This window comes from Rhinichthys klamathensis, unplaced genomic scaffold, assembly GCF_029890125.1.
Source record: "Rhinichthys klamathensis goyatoka isolate OS25496 unplaced genomic scaffold, OSU_Roscu_1.1 h1tg000786l_1, whole genome shotgun sequence".
Taxonomy (NCBI): domain Eukaryota; kingdom Metazoa; phylum Chordata; class Actinopteri; order Cypriniformes; family Leuciscidae; genus Rhinichthys; species Rhinichthys klamathensis.
Genome location: NW_026607183.1, coordinates 1 through 16,246, shown reverse-complemented (window position 1 = coordinate 16,246; position 16,246 = coordinate 1). Strand labels below are relative to the sequence as shown.

The 16,246-nt window shown below is 41.6% G+C and overlaps 1 long non-coding RNA gene across 1 annotated transcript; it reads left to right on the top strand.

The window, feature by feature from the left end:
* Nucleotides 1-7,591: 7,591 nt before the first annotated feature.
* Nucleotides 7,592-10,879, top strand: LOC130077929 (uncharacterized). Its single transcript, XR_008805853.1, has 3 exons — nt 7,592-7,690; nt 7,884-7,980; nt 10,497-10,879. It is a non-coding gene; the product is annotated as an uncharacterized LOC130077929 (long non-coding RNA).
* The last annotated feature ends 5,367 nt before the right edge of the window (nt 10,880-16,246 follow it).

Below are 16,246 nucleotides of genomic sequence, written 5' to 3'. Positions count from 1 at the left end.
TGCAAGACCTACATCTCTATATCAGAACATCGTATAGAGATGGGGGGTGGTTTATATCATTCATACTGACAAGCAGCCTTTGGAGTTTCATCATTGGCAGCTGCCAAGCCACTCCCTAGCAACCAAACAGAGTACCCTAGCAACCATTTTGCAAGACCTACATCTCTGCATCAGAACATCGTATAGAGATGGGGGTTGGGTCTTTTGACTCATGCTAGCACACAGGAATTTCAACATGCTAAACATGCTAGCTGTGAATAGCTACATGCTAATATTGATTAGCTAAGTGCTAAATCATGCCATGAACATTATAAAAACTCTATAGTAACCAAATGTGAAAACTACCAACCACCTAGCAACACCATAGCAACCACCCAGAATACCCTAGCAACCGCCTAGCAACACCCTAGCAACCACCCAGAATACCCTAGCAGCCACCTAGCAACACCCTAGCAACCACTCAGAACACCCTAGCAACCGCCTAGCAACACCCTAGCAACCACCCAGAAGACCCTAGAAACCGCCTAGCAACACCCTATCAACCACCCAAAACACCCTAGCAACCACCTAGCAACACCCTAGCAACCACTCAGAACACCCTAGCAACTGCCTAGCAACCACCCAAAACACCCTAGCAACCACCCAGAATACCCTAGCAACCACATAGCAACACCATAGCAACCACCCAGAACACCCTAGCAACTGCCTAGCAACACCCTAGCAACCACCCAGAACACCCTAGCAACCACCTAGCAACACCCTAGCAACCACCCAAAACACCCTAGCAACACCCTAGCAACCACCCAGAACACCCTAGCAACCACCCAGAATACCCTAGCAACCACCTAGCAACACCCTAGCAACCACCCAGAACACCCTAGCAACCACCTAGCAACACCCTAGCAACCACTCAAAACACCCTAGCAACACCCTAGCAACCACCCAGAACACCCTAGCAACCGCCTAGCAACCACCCAGAATACCCTAGCAACCACATAGCAACACCATAGCAACCACCCAGAACACCCTAGCAACCGCCTAGCAACACCCTAGCAACCACCCAGAACACCCTAGCAACCACCTAGCAACACCCTAGCAACCAGCTAAAATACCCTAGCAACCACCTAGGAACCCCCTAGCAACCACCCAGAACACCCTAGCAACCGCCTAGCAACACCCTAGCAACCACCCAGAACACCCTAGCAACCACCTAGCAACACCCTAGCAACCACCCAAAACACCCTATTAACACCCTAGCAAACACCCAGAACACCCTAGCAACCGCCTAGCAACCACCCAGAACACCCTAGCAACCACCTAGCAACACCCTAGCAACCACCCAAAATACCCTAGCAACACCCTAGCAACCACCCAGAACACCCTAGCAACCGCCTAGCAACCACCCAAAACACCCTAGCAACCACCCAGAATACCCTAGCAACCACATAGCAACACCATAGCAACCACCCAGCACACCCTAGCAACTGCCTAGCAACACCCTAGCAACCACCCAGAACACCCTAGCAACCACCTATCAACACCCTAGCAACCACCCAGAACACCCTAGCAACCACCTAGCAACACCCTAGCAACCACCCAAAACACCCTAGCAACACCCTAGCAACCACCCAGAACACCCTAGCAACCACCTATCAACACCCTAGCAACCACCCAGAACACCCTAGCAACCACCTAGCAACACCCTAGCAACCACCCAAAACACCCTAGCAACACCCTAGCAAACACCCAGAACACCCTAGCAACTGCCTAGCAACACCCTAGCAACCACCCAGAACACCCTAGCAACCACCTAGCAACACCCTAGCAACCACCCAAAACACCCTAGCAACCACCTAGCAACCCCCTAGCAACCACCCAGAACACCCTAGCAACCGCCTAGCAACACCCTAGCAACCACCCAGAAGACCCTAGAAACCGCCTAGCAACACCCTAGCAACCACCCAAAACACCCTAGCAACCACCTAGCAACACCCTAGCAACCACTCAGAACACCCTAGCAACTGCCTAGCAACCACCCAGAATACCCTAGCAACCACATAGCAACACCATAGCAACCACCCAGAACACCCTAGCAACTGCCTAGCAACACCATAGCAACCACCCAGAACACCCTAGCAACTACCCTGAACACCCTAGTAACTGCCTAGCAACGCCCTAGCAACCACCCAGCACACCCTAGCAACCGCCTAGCAACCACCCAGGGTACCCTAGCAACCACCTATCAACGCCCTAGCAACCACCCAGATTACCCTAGCAACACCCTAGCAACTGCCTAGCAACCACCCAGAACACCCTGCAGGGCTCGAAATTAACTTTTTTACCTGGTAGCACTGGTGCTCCCAACTTCAAAAAGTTAGGAGCACCAGCAAAAATTTAGGAGCACCCACCAAATTTGACGTTTAGCTCTACCAGAAGAGCGGAATGACCGGCAGCATTCTGATGATTAAAAGCCTTAAAGGAGAACTCCGGTGCAAAATGAACCTTGGGTGTAATAACACATTGGTACAGACTAAATCGTTCCCTGAGATTTGTTTTCATGATAATCGAATGTTAAGAGTTTTATCTCTAAAAACAGTTTAGCTTATAACGCTAGTATATTGGGCATCGAGTAAGCAAAAAGAGATCGCTAGTTAATACCATTAACAAGGCTCAAATTAGCCCCACACTAACACGGCAGCATAATGAGTGTCCTTACATGCAAACCGAAGCATTGAGAACTTTGTAAGTGTATAGACAGTTTAATAAGAAGATACTTTACACAGACAGTACAGTTAGCGCATACAGACAGCAGCCATCTTGGAAAACAGTCTCGATCAGTCAAACCACGAACACGGTGATACGTGAGCTGAACTGTGACTTGGAATCTTATATGGTCCGTTGTTTCCAGAAGAAAGCACTGAGCGCATAAGAGAAGCACTGAACGCAACAGAGAAAATAAAAAAATAAATATAATTTATCTTATCTTCAATATCTACACGTACTGTTCGCTCACCTTCGTGGTTCGATTAGCAATGTAGCAAATTCAAATAGCAAATTCGATTACACACACATGAAATCAGAAACTTGTAATTTACCACATTTGAAGAGGCTGGCAGGCTCTGTTAGAACATACCTCACAATGGGGTAAAACTTACACCCCTGGTGGACAAGAGCTGTACTAGTTATAGCACCCTAGCAACCAAACGACTAACTAAATGTTAAATGAGCAATATCACACTCTTAGCCATGCGCTATTGCTGCGATTCGGCCCTAACCCTAACGCCAGGATGCTGATATACACTTAGAGGTCCATAGCAACCACCCCACACAACTCAATAAGTGTTAAATTAGTTAAATCACACTCGTAACAATGCATTATTGCTGTATATCAGCACAGCTGTTATTCGGTTGGGCCTCGTCCCTTAGGTCATCACAGGATGCTGATATACACTAAGAGCTCCCTAACCACCCCAAATGACTAACACAGCATAGTTAATCACAGCCGTAGGTAATTACGGCGTGCTGATATACAGCCATATCGCACAACTACGAGTGTGATATTGCGTTTATACGATAGTTTGACGGAACACGTGAGTAAATAAATAAGAAACAACAACGGACACCTAGTTTTAGGGTTTTTTTTGTTCCTTTTTTATTAATCATTACTTGAATAAAACATTAAAATATAGATACAATATTATATAGATGCATTTTAAAATTAAATTAAATTACATTAATAAGGTAAATTATTTTATTATTAAAATATATAATTTAAGCATTAACTCAATTTCATGTGTTTTACTAACAGCCAGGTGTTTTAATAATTCGTGGAATTGTTGTTTACTCGTTAAACTGCAAGAAAGAGATGATAATTTGGTGGATGATTTAAAAATATTTGTAGATCATCTGTAGGATGCGTAGTCATTTGAATGCAATCATAACCATAGATATACATAATAAAGGCCTTTATTATGTATATCTATGATCATAACGGTCGCCTGAGGGCGCTCAACGACCACGTCATCCGTGAGCGTGAGTTTCTAACAAAAAAAAAACAATTTACTAAAAAGAATAAATACATACAATAATTTACCATTGTTAATTTGTGTTTTTTTCGTTTGTTATTTTTGTATTTAACCCTTTCACACGTAACTTAAGTTTAAAATATTCTAACTGATCCCCCAGCTTGAGTTTTTCTAGGCGACCGTTACTGTCACTTTAATGTTTCCATGGTGACGGGTCATTGCTTGTCACGTGACACAGAGCAACCACAACACATCGCTGAATGAATGATGATCTGCTTTCATGTCATTTTCCCTTTTCTATTCAAAATATTCACAAATGTATTAGCTATAACATGAAACACTGATATTCCGATTGTCGAATATGTGCAAGTGGATGTGTTTTGTTGTTTAAACACCTTCATAACGACCGCGTTAATTGAGCTGTATGCACAATGAACGGCGCCATTTTAGTTTGTTTTACAGTTCAGAGAATCGGATCTGTTGGATTTACAACACGTCAGTTCCTCCACTTCTCACAAAATACATGAAAGCAAGTGGCGGTGAACTGGGAGAAGAATAGGGTAAAATGTAAAGGTACTTACACAATGTGAATCTGATATGAATAAAACGTGTCGTCTTATTATAATGGAAAGGATTATTATTGCCGCTTCCATAGACATTAGTGTGCATTTTACAAACTCAAAATATATATATATTTTTGCTTGTACTTATGTGTACTTAAATGTCTGAAACCTAAAATAAACATTATGTGGTTGAAAACACAGTTGTGATATATGACAGCACTGTTTCGGACACAGCTACTTCACTTCATTTCGTTCACTCCTTGCAGATCTAGTGCACCCAGATGCCATAACGTTACACTATACTATAGGGATTAGTGAATGAGCGAATGAATGAGCGGTTAGGACACATACGAGACAACTCGGTATTCCCGAGTCATATTAAAGATTTGTTCACATGAACGAATCGCTCAAGACCGATCCATCACTACAAGGTGTGATTTTATTGGTTGTACAATCAAAGCTCGCTGCTGATTGGCTGCGAGATCGACTCTTCACGGGAGCAGAACTGATGAACCCCCCGCATTATTCTCTCGAGGTAAGTGGAGGAGGTCGATTTCTTATATATGCTGTTTTATGAAGCCTTGTATTGTCAAATTCAGCTCTTTATTTGAATTAAATGTTTACAGTATTCGTATTATCATATGAGTTGTAGTTAATGCTGTTTTTGTTTACTGAAGCTACCTTTTTCTTTGTAAAGAGGGTAACAGTTAATGTATGATCATTTATGTCTACAGCTAGGGCCTAACAGTTAAGTTAGCCACAATTCTATCTTTGTGTGAAACGTAACATGATATTTTGTGTGTGTCTGATGGATATTACGTGCTTTGTATTTTGCTGTTTGTGTAGCTTAACTTACACACTGAGCGAGGAGTGTATTCATTTTGGCGCTTATTTTAAGCTAAGCATCCTCACATAGCTTATGTGGCGATGTACAAGTTAATAGTATACTTATGCAAAAATATTTGAATGAAAATTGTCGATTGATGCTGGTCGGTTCATGTTAATCAAAGGCAGCGTCGAAGTTTCCGCATCTGTGGTTAACGTTAGTCACGGTGAAGGAATCCGGTGAGAACCGATTCCAGTGCTCACTGACAGAATTCTCTAATCATAAACAACAAAGTGCAAATATAATGTATGTAAGAAATAAATTTTGCTCTGTAGTTGGCTTTATTTAATATAACGGGAGTTCCATGAGTGTTTTACTGGTATTACTCGTGATTGAACTGAGGGAACCGTGCTTTCTCGCCTTGCGGTCACGTGGTTGATGTTACACAAATCCGCGCTGACAATCTGTTAGATTGGGTTCAAGTAGGATAGAGACGGCAGCGTCACTATAACGTTATTTGCAGTGATTCTTGGTAAATATTAACGCATGATGTGACGCATAACGCATCGATTACTACGTTGACGACCTTCACAGTATTTTGAGGAGTGATGGAGACGGAACATTACTATGTTTTTCTTGTGTTTAACCCTCAGACATTACTTATAGATTATGCGTCAGACTCAAAACTGACCAAACACCTTAAGTGTATCTTTATCAATTAAAAATAAATTCACTATATTTTAGTTCAGTAATATTTAGAATGTATTTTATGGTACTAAAGAATTATGATAATGTCGATTGATTCATTACATCAATGTTCATGTCACTCAAATCATGCGTTGAGCCAATCACATGCGTTTCTGCTGAGTTTAAAAAATGCAACGTCCAATCAAAGGCGGTTAGATCAGTCTCAAGTGAAGAATTCCGGTGAGAACTGATTTCAGTGCGCGCTCACTGACAGAATTATCTAATCATAAACCACAAAGTGCAAATATAATGTAAGAAATTCATTTTACACTGTAGACCGCTTTGTTTCATGTTTTTTTTCCTGTATTGAAATTATTTTATTTTCCTTATAAAAGCCTTATTTGATGATTGGTGATCACCTATGGTGATTTCATCTAGATGACTGCTGCGCATGTCTCTGTGCACTGAGAGAACGAGCAGAGGGAGAGAGAGAGCCTCGGCCGCGCGCGCGCTCCTGCCGTCTTCAAAGCGCTGCCTTGCTCTCTCTCTCCCTCGCGCAATTAATCAAAATCAAATGACGCGATGGTAAAAGGTCGGATATTTATATAAGGTTATTTATGACAATGTGTACATTTTTCTAGAAAATTACTAAAAATGTAGAAATTACCCAAAAAATCATTTAGTTTAGACTGGAGTGAGTTGAAAATGTTCAGCAATGAAAGTTCAAGTTAAATGGGTTGTGAGTGTGATGATGATTTTTATGACACTCTTGTTTCTCTGTTTCAGAATACTGTTTTCATTCCATACTGCATTTTGAGGTAAAGGTTTAATTTAGGGACATGGCCACATACAAAAACTTCAGATTTGACTTCTTGATACGAAAATCGTTATAGTTAAAATATGATTAGGATCATAGAAGCTATTAAAAAAACTGTTTTATTTATGCAACAAATAATTAATTACCCATCCATTGTCCAAACCACTTGTCCTATATAGTAAACCTGGATGGATGGCCAGTCCATCACAGGTTTTAGGCCACATATTTTACAGAAACTCTGCTTCTTGAAAATATGAGAGAATGTCAAGAAAAAACATTATTGCGATACATTCCTAAATTATATTCTACATATAGATAAAAATAATGAATATAGAACATGCAAAGAAGTTATGCATAGTTGACTCAAGTTTAGTAATTTTTCATTATGTTGTCATTGTTGTTTTTTCAGACTGACTGATCAGACCTGCATTTTCTGCTGCACTTTTCTCCTTGGTTAGTGTTAATATGGTTTCTTAATCTTTACCATGACATTTTCATCACATCACCATGCTTGTAGTCCCTGTGCTCTAATATGTCTGGTTCTGTTTTGTTTCTTTACAGGTTCCTTGTGTTTTGGCGTTTTCCACAGAGAGCAGTTCATTTCATTTCTTACCCCCACCCCCCCCCCCAAAAAAAAAAAAAAAAAAAAACATTTTACAAGTTTACACAGTGTCTCTTTCATTGTTGTTTAACTGTTTGTTTTTCTTCCTGAGAGTACTACAGGTTTTATCTTTTCAGGCTCAACAGCTGTGACACCAGGCGAACTTTCAAAGTATGTGCATATCAAAGGGAGAATGTCCTTTTAAAATTATTTTGACTAGAAATTAAGTGTATTTTATTAATGTATTACTTTGAAGTAAAAGTAAAATCTCTACTTTTAAAAGTTATTCACACAAATTAGTGAGTTAGTCAGATATATTTGACAAAAATATATTTTTTTCTTTTTATCTCTTCATATTTTAAAGGATGCCGCGGAGAGGAAAGAGATCACAGGCTCAAAAAATTCGTTGGAGGAAGTTCGACCTGGAGGATGAACAGACCAGACCCTCCAGGATTAACCAGGTACTATTGATATCTGTGTCTTGCAACATGCTCATTTCAGGGCACCCTTATTCTTGGGACTAGGGCTGTCACGATTGCGCTTTATTAATCCCTTATATGGACAAAGACAATCCAGATGTAGCTGAATTAATGTGAATTTGAAACATTATTAAAGACAAGTAAGCAGTCAGTAATAATATAAGAAATTAATCAAATCGTTTTTAGAGTTTTTCAGGTAGATCCGACATGTACAGAAATTTGACAAAAGTAATCAAATGTGAAAAAAACACTGCATATCCATTACTGTATAAATAAAATATAGATTGATCTTTTTGTAATGTTACAAAAGGTAGCCTATTTAGTCAAGACCTGTTAGTCATGTATTTGTCCTTTGTTTGGTTAACATTAAAACACTTGCCAAGACAGGTGTTTTTTTTTTAGTAGGTAAATAGCTGTTTCGGCTGAACACCAGTAACACCGACTATTGCAGCAAACCTAGTGACTGTCTCAGATTAGATAAACATTTCTAAAAACTAGATATTTAAAAATGTACCATAAATTGTTGTGCATTTTGTGACTTTAAGTCAGATAAAAGACCATTTTTTCCAGTCTACATTTCGTCAAAGATTTTTTTAAATAGTGTTAAAATATCATCTGATCTTGTTCTTTAAAGATTTCTTAACAATAGTGTTAAAATATCATCTGATCTTGTTCACGTGAACCCATATGTATCGGCAAGTGTTAGATAAGTGTATTGTTACACCCCTAATAGAACGCAATTTTCAAACAACAATTTTTGCATTTGTCTTTTGTGCACACTTACTGTGTACAAATGCCCTTTTCTTTAGTGTTTTTTTTTAGAACTGTTTACAGGGTTCCCGCGGATCCTTAAAAAGTCTTAAATTAGATTTTTAAAATTTAAGGCCATAAAAAGTCTTATAAAGTCTTATTTTTACTTATGAAAGGTCTTAAATTTTAGATGACACTTTGACTTAGACATATCTAAAAGCTTTCCAAATTAAAACCATCTAATTAGCGTACGTATTTTTATTTATTTATTATTCTATCTTTGTGGATTTGCTAGTTCACGTGACGTTTCGCGTCACTCGCGAGTCGCGGCAGCATAACTGTCTCCTGCACGCGAGAGGAGAGAAGGAGAAGAAAGGTTGTAAATGTCAGTTCAGTTGTAAGTTCATTCTTTATGTGCGTATGGGGTGTGCGATGTGTATTGTCTTTTATGATATTGTAATCATTGTTTTAACAATGTACGAGGCACTGCGAGCTGACATCGCATTTGTCTCTCGTGCTTTCACTGCGTGATGTGTGCAGTGTAACTGTTATGTCCCCAAGTTAGTTTTTGTCTTATATTTATATCATATTATGTTCTTATATTAGAATATCACATCAGAAAGAGTGCCGTTTTCCCGTGCACAATTCCAATTGTGATATTTGTTATACAACAGTTAAATTAACAATAAGTTAACATTGAGTTACTTTTTAGACACAATATTGTCAATATTGTTTGTTTTCCCTTTATTTCGCCGACTAGAATTTCATAATGAAACCGTAGTGAGTCTCAATGCAACCGACAGCGATTATTTCTTGACTGAAATCCGCGTTTTGAACGAATCACTTGCTTCTTTCCCGAATGAATCAGCCGTTTGAACGAATCGGTTGAATGAATGACTCCCTCAACTCACTTATTAAGACAGTGATTTGCCGCTGCGGTTTCATATTTAAAGTAACCTTTAAATAAAATGTTAAAATTAGAAATCATTTCATATTTAAATATTGAATATTGATTTAAAATATATATCTCATAGCTTTATTTATGCAGTTGTAAATGGAGTGTAAATAAATTAATGCCACTTCTGATGCCGCTTCTGTCACCTCTGCACTGCAAAGATGGATTTTGATTGAATGATTTAATTTGACTGTAACAGTGGTAATGTATGATTATTATATAATTAAGTATTATTGTATAATTACTGTATAATTTAATTTGAATGATAGTATTTGACATTAAAGGTGATGCATAACTCTAAATAAGTTTAGAAAAAATGTCCATATATAGGTGAAAATGCCCCTGAAAAAATCAATTTAAGGTGGCAAATATCGCCCCTTAATTAAAATATTAATTTCTGTCACTGCTGTGAACTGACCACTGCATAGAATATGAAAAATATGAATATCTTCGTGAGTCAGCTGTCAACAACAGACCTAAACCAGCCATGGCACCAGCACAAAAACACAATCAGTAAAATATCATCTAATTATTATCAACAAAACGTTGAAAATATCAAGATATATTTTTGTCAATACTGCACAGCCCTAATGTACAGTATTAATTTTGATTTCTTCAGGTCTTAAAAAGGTCTTAAAAAGCCTTAAATTTGACTTTCAAAAGTGTGCAGGAACCCTGTGTTTAGTAAAAATGCCTTTGTCCCAAACAGCATGAAGTGCAATTTAAAATTTAACACAGATTCTGTAACACTAATTGTGACCAGCAGCCTAATTTCATGAATGATTATTTACAGGTTGAACAGGCAAGCACCAGTGCAGCTGTAGCTCAGTTTTCAGGTAGAACGTATGTAGAAGGTGGTGATATTGCATCCAGGGTTGTGTCTGTGCAGGCATCTCATTGTCAGGGTGATATTAGGTATGACAGTTTCTCTAGAAATCACCAGTGCACGTGTGTAGCGTTGACATTTTTGGCAAACCAGAGTGAAGGGATTGCGTTCAAGATGCCTGATCTTGATAGAGTTTTAGAGGAGGGAGATGCGTTATATATCAGCATTAAATTGCAGCTTATTGCTGAAGGACGGTTTAAATTCAACCACCTGACCATGGAGGAAGTACCGTTGAGGGTTTCATCATTTAACCGGACATACGATGTGCTGAAGTCAGGAGTGATGCATGGATACCTCAGAGCCACAGGGACCGAAGAGTGGTTGATTCCTCTCACTGAAAGGCTACAGTGTCTCTCCACAGATGTCAGCTATGCTCTCCTCCTTGTATCTCCAGAGTGTATTGCTGTGTTTAGAGACAGATCTGGAAGGTATGGATACTTTGATTCTCACTCGAGGACTGCTGCAGGCTTGCCCCATCCTAATGGAACTGCTGTCATGTTGACTTTCACCCACCTGAGTGACATGGCAGACAGAGTGCTCAAGATATTCTGGGATCGTGGTGCTGAGACCAGCTATGAATTCATGCCTGTATCATTTGAAACTGAGCAACAGTCTGTCCAACTGCCTTCATCATCTGTTTGTGAACAGGCGTCACAAGTGATTTCAGCTCTACCAGAACCAGTAACAAATGTTGGAGCCAAAGTAAATTTTGTTTGCACAGGAACTAAAAACCAAGATGCGGTAGAAAAAACAAATAAGCACAGGAGAAGGAAAGAAATGCGTAAAACATTTAAAATGTCAAAACAAGGTGGAGATCCTAACGACACGGCTGCACCTTATGTCACCAGACAACATAAAAGACGGGATTGTGAGAGACGGAGGTATGCCACTTCTTTGCAATACCAATCAAAGAAAAAAGAAGCATTTAAGGTGAAGTATAATCAAGATTGTCTCTTCCGAATACAAAGGCAACGGTCTCTAGTGAGAAGATACAGCACAGATTCTCTCTTTCAGACGAAGATGAAAGAATACATGAAGAAGAGGTACAGCACAGATTCTCTCTTTCAGACGAAGATGAAAGAATACATGAAGAAGAGGTACAGCACAGATTCTCTCTTTCAGACGAAGATGAAAGAATACAGTAAGAAGAGGTACAGCACAGATTCTCTCTTTCAGAAAAAGAAGAAAGAGTACATTACGAAGAGGTACAGGACCGATACTCTCTTTCAGAAAAAGAAGAAAGAGTACATTACGAAGAGGTACAGGACCGATACTCTATTCCAGAGGAGAATGAAAGAGCACATTACGAAGAGGTACAGGACCGATACTCTATTCCAGAGGAGAATGAAAGAGCACATGGTGAGGAGATATGCAGGCGACTCAGAGTTCAGAGCACATCACATCCTGCGATGTACCCTGCGCAAGACCCAGAAATGTGCCAGTGATACTTCATATCACATTCTTCATCGATTGCGATGCGCACTGCGGATCAAAAATAAATATAAACCTTACATCCGTTCCAGCCAGCAAACACCCCAGCCTTTGGTTAACAAAGAGATGGAAAGTGCCATACATGCATTCCGGTGTAAGATTCAGCATGGCCCTACACATGTCTGCACAGTCTGTCACAGAGCCCTGTTTCCTAACCAAGTCAGGGTCTGTAATAGAACGAGATACGACAAAAACGTTCATGTTGCAGCGACTTGCCTAACCGGGAAGTATGTTCATGCTTGTGACAGTGCCTGCTCAGGTTCCTGCGTAGTTCCTGAAGAGAGAAGACAGGAGTGGATTTGCCACACTTGTGACAGCCATCTTAAGAGAGGACAGATGTCTTCAATTGCAGCAGCCAACAAACTGGAGTTGCCACCAATCCCTGCGGAATTGGATGAATTAAATGTCCTTGAGCGTCAACTAATTGCAAAAATTTTACCGTTTGCAAAAATAGTTTCATTACCCAAAGGACAGCAGAGAGCAGTACGTGGTGCCGTTGTGTGCGTGCCCTCCGAGATGGAGAACACTGTCAACTCTCTGCCAAGACCAAGAAGTGAGGCCCAGCTGCTGCAGGTGAAGCTGAAGAGACACGTTAAGTTTAAAGGATACCAGCAGTTCCAGACTGTGAATATGCGCAACGTGCTTGCAGCTTTATCGAAGCTGAAAGCAATGCATTCAGAATACAGGGATATCTCCATAAGAGAAGATGCTGTATTTGAAAGTGCCCTAGATGAGGAAGCGGATGTCTCTGAAAGTCACCTGGACGCGGAAGCTGATGCCTCTGAGAAGCAACAAGAAGTTGATGTTGCTGAGCAGAATGAGCAACAAGTTAGCGTTGAGGAAAAGGATGAGCTTCGACCCGGCCTCACATTAGACACGTGCATGCAGCCGCCTGACATCGGACAGGAGATCTTGTCGTACGGTGAGGGAATATTTAGTATCGCACCTGCACAAGGACAAAAGCCTGTTGGATTTTTCAAAATCCCAAAGTTGGAAGCCATGGCGTTCCCTGTTCAATTCCCCACTGGACAAAATTCCATTGATGAGGAAAGACAAATTTCAATATCTCCCAGTATGTATTTCAACGCCAGATTGTTCAGCGTGGACACGCGTTTTGCAAAAGATCAGAGTTATCTTTTCTTTGCACAGTTTGTAACGGAAACGCAACTGGCTAGAAACAGCATGTCTATCCAGTTGCGAAAAGGCAAACCCATCACAAGAGATGGCCGGAAAATTTCCAACAGACTGCTTCAAGACAACCGGGAGGTTGAAAGATTGGTACACAACAGAGACGCCACACGGTTCATGCAACCACTGAGAGGCACTCCATCGTATTGGGAGAAAACTTTGCGAGATCTACAGGCTATGATAAGACAGTTAGGAACCCCTACGTTTTTTTGCACGTTCAGCGCAGCCGAAATGAGATGGCCTGAAGTAATAACCGCAATCAAGGCCCAACAAGGTGAACACGTCGACTTTTCCGAGCTTGACTGGACGACAAAGTGTGAAATCCTCCGAAGCAACCCAGTCACTGTCATGCGCATGTTTGAGAAACGGGTGGATGCGCTAATGACTCATCTGCTTTTGTCGCCTGCCCAACCCATTGGTGAAGTTGAGGACTACTTTTACCGAGTGGAGTTTCAAGCTAGAGGAAGCCCACATATCCATCTTCTTGTTTGGATAAAGGACGCACCCGAGTTTGAAAATGACTCTGACAAGGATGTCTGTGACTTTATCGACCGCAACATAACCTGCCAGTTGCCCGACTCCTCGGCTGATCCTGAGCTTCACCGGATCGTCACAGAGGTCCAGCTTCACAGCAGGAACCACTCAAAGTCCTGTAAGAAGGGAAATGTATTGTGTCGATTTGGGTTCCCCAAACTACCGGTGTCTAGCACCGAGATCACTCGTCCGCGACCACAGCGTCCTGAAGAAGAGGATGACACGGACACTTCTCCATCTGGAAGCTGCATGTTTGCGTCTAAAACCACACAACCACAGCGTCCTGAAGAAGAGCATGAGAAAGCACAAAAACAAGCAGACAGAAAGAAGTTGAGACTGGAAGCTGCTCGAAAGGCAATGTGCGAAGCCAGGACCAAACTCAAGCCGGTGTGGGATCTATTGAATGACCCCCAAGCCTCCTTTGACAGCTTGTCAGAGCTACTGACAGCGTGTAAGATGTCCATCAAGGATTACAGTGACAACGTCGAAGCATTGTCCAATGCCAACGTGATTCTGCTGAAGCGTGATCCAAAGGAGGCTTGGGTGAATGGATACAATCCCGATTTATTAAGGGCATGGAACGCCAATATGGACATTCAGTTCGTTATTGACGCTTTTAGCTGCGTTATGTACATGCTTTCGTATATTTCCAAGCCGGAGCATGAAATGGGCGATTTACTTAAAAACGTAATCAAGAGTGTGCGCGAGACGAACGTTAGCGAGGCAGATGAGATGAAGCAGATAATGCAAGCATATTCCAAACACAGGCAAGTTAGCGCTCAGGAGTCTGTGGCACGAACATGCAGCTTACCGTTGAAGAAGTGTTCACGAAGTGTTGTGTTTCTACCGACGGATGATGACGCGCTAAAGATGAGTCTTCCCTTAAGCGTCCTACAAAATAAAAATCCCGATTCCGAGGATGTGTGGATGTCAGGGATGATCGATAAATACAGAGCAAGGCCTCTAGCGCGTGATTTTGAAAAGATGTGCCTGGCAGATTTTGCTTCGGAGTGCCGCATCGTGTACGGTCAGCAAACGGAAGGCAAAAATGTTCACCGGCTGCTGAACGGCATGGGTTTTTTTCAGAAAAGAACGTCTGGGAAGGCTGCAGTCATTAGATTTGCACGTTATTCTGAGGAAAAACAACCGGAAAAGTTTTACGGTAGATTACTGAAGCTTTATATGCCACATCGGAACAACGAACAGCTAAAACCTCCAGGATTTCCAACATACGAGACGTTTTACAAAGGTGCAAAGGTGGAACTACCTACTCACCCTGGTTTGCTGATCCCTGTCTGTGCCATAGTTCAAGCACACAAGGAGAAGTTTGAAAAACACAGCGAAGAGTTGGACAAGGCATTCGATCAGCTGCAAGAGCAAGGACCGTCTGAGAACGCATGGAACGCTTTTGCACCTGAAGTAGAAGTGGATCGCTTGGAGTGCATTGCTGAACGACAAGACATCATTCCGGATGATGAGGACGTACAAGATGATGTCCCAGAATTCCAGGTTCTTGAACACGGAGATGGGGTCGTGCCACAAATCGAGGCACCGCAGATGAGCGTCGAATTCATTAGGAGTTTGTTTAGGAGTCTAAACGAGACGCAGGCAGCCATATTCTACACGGTCTGCCAGTGGTGTCAGAAGCGTGTCTGGGGTCATAATCCAGAACAGTTTTTCTACTTCGTGTCAGGTGGTGCTGGATGTGGCAAATCACACGTCATCAAGTGCATATACACGGAAGCGACCAAGATTCTGCGTCAACTGCCTCGACTGCGGGAGGAAGGAGATCTGTCCGTGCCTACGGTGCTCTTGAGTGCGTTTACCGGAACCGCGAGCTTCAATATTAACGGAAAAACGTTACATTCGATTTTAAAACTTCCAAGGAATCTGAAGCCACCGTATCAAGGACTTGGAAATGCCCTAGATGAACTACGAGCAACACTACGCGACGTGGAGATTCTTATCATCGATGAAGTGTCCATGATTTCGAAGGATCTTTTTGCCTACATAAACTGGAGATGTCAACAAATCAAAGGCAGCAAGAAACCTTTCGGGGGAATCTCTGTCCTCGCCGTGGGAGACTTTTATCAACTGCCACCTCTGGGTAAAGCCAAACCACTCTGCGTGTACGAAGACGATGTTTTGGACTTCTGGAAAGACCATTTCCAAATGGTTACTCTCTCCGAGATCATGCGTCAGAAAGAAGACTTGGCTTTTGCCCAACTTTTAAACCGCATACGGGTGAAGCAGAAGACCGACGAGCTTGCCGAAGAAGATCGAGCTTTGTTGCTCCAGGCTGTGAAGGACCCCAAAGACTGCCCGTGTGATGCACTGCACGTATTTGCCACCAACAAGGAAGTCCACAGACACAACACTGAAACAATCCATGCTCTTCACACTGACATCATTACCATCGATGCCGAAGACTACAGGAAAGACCC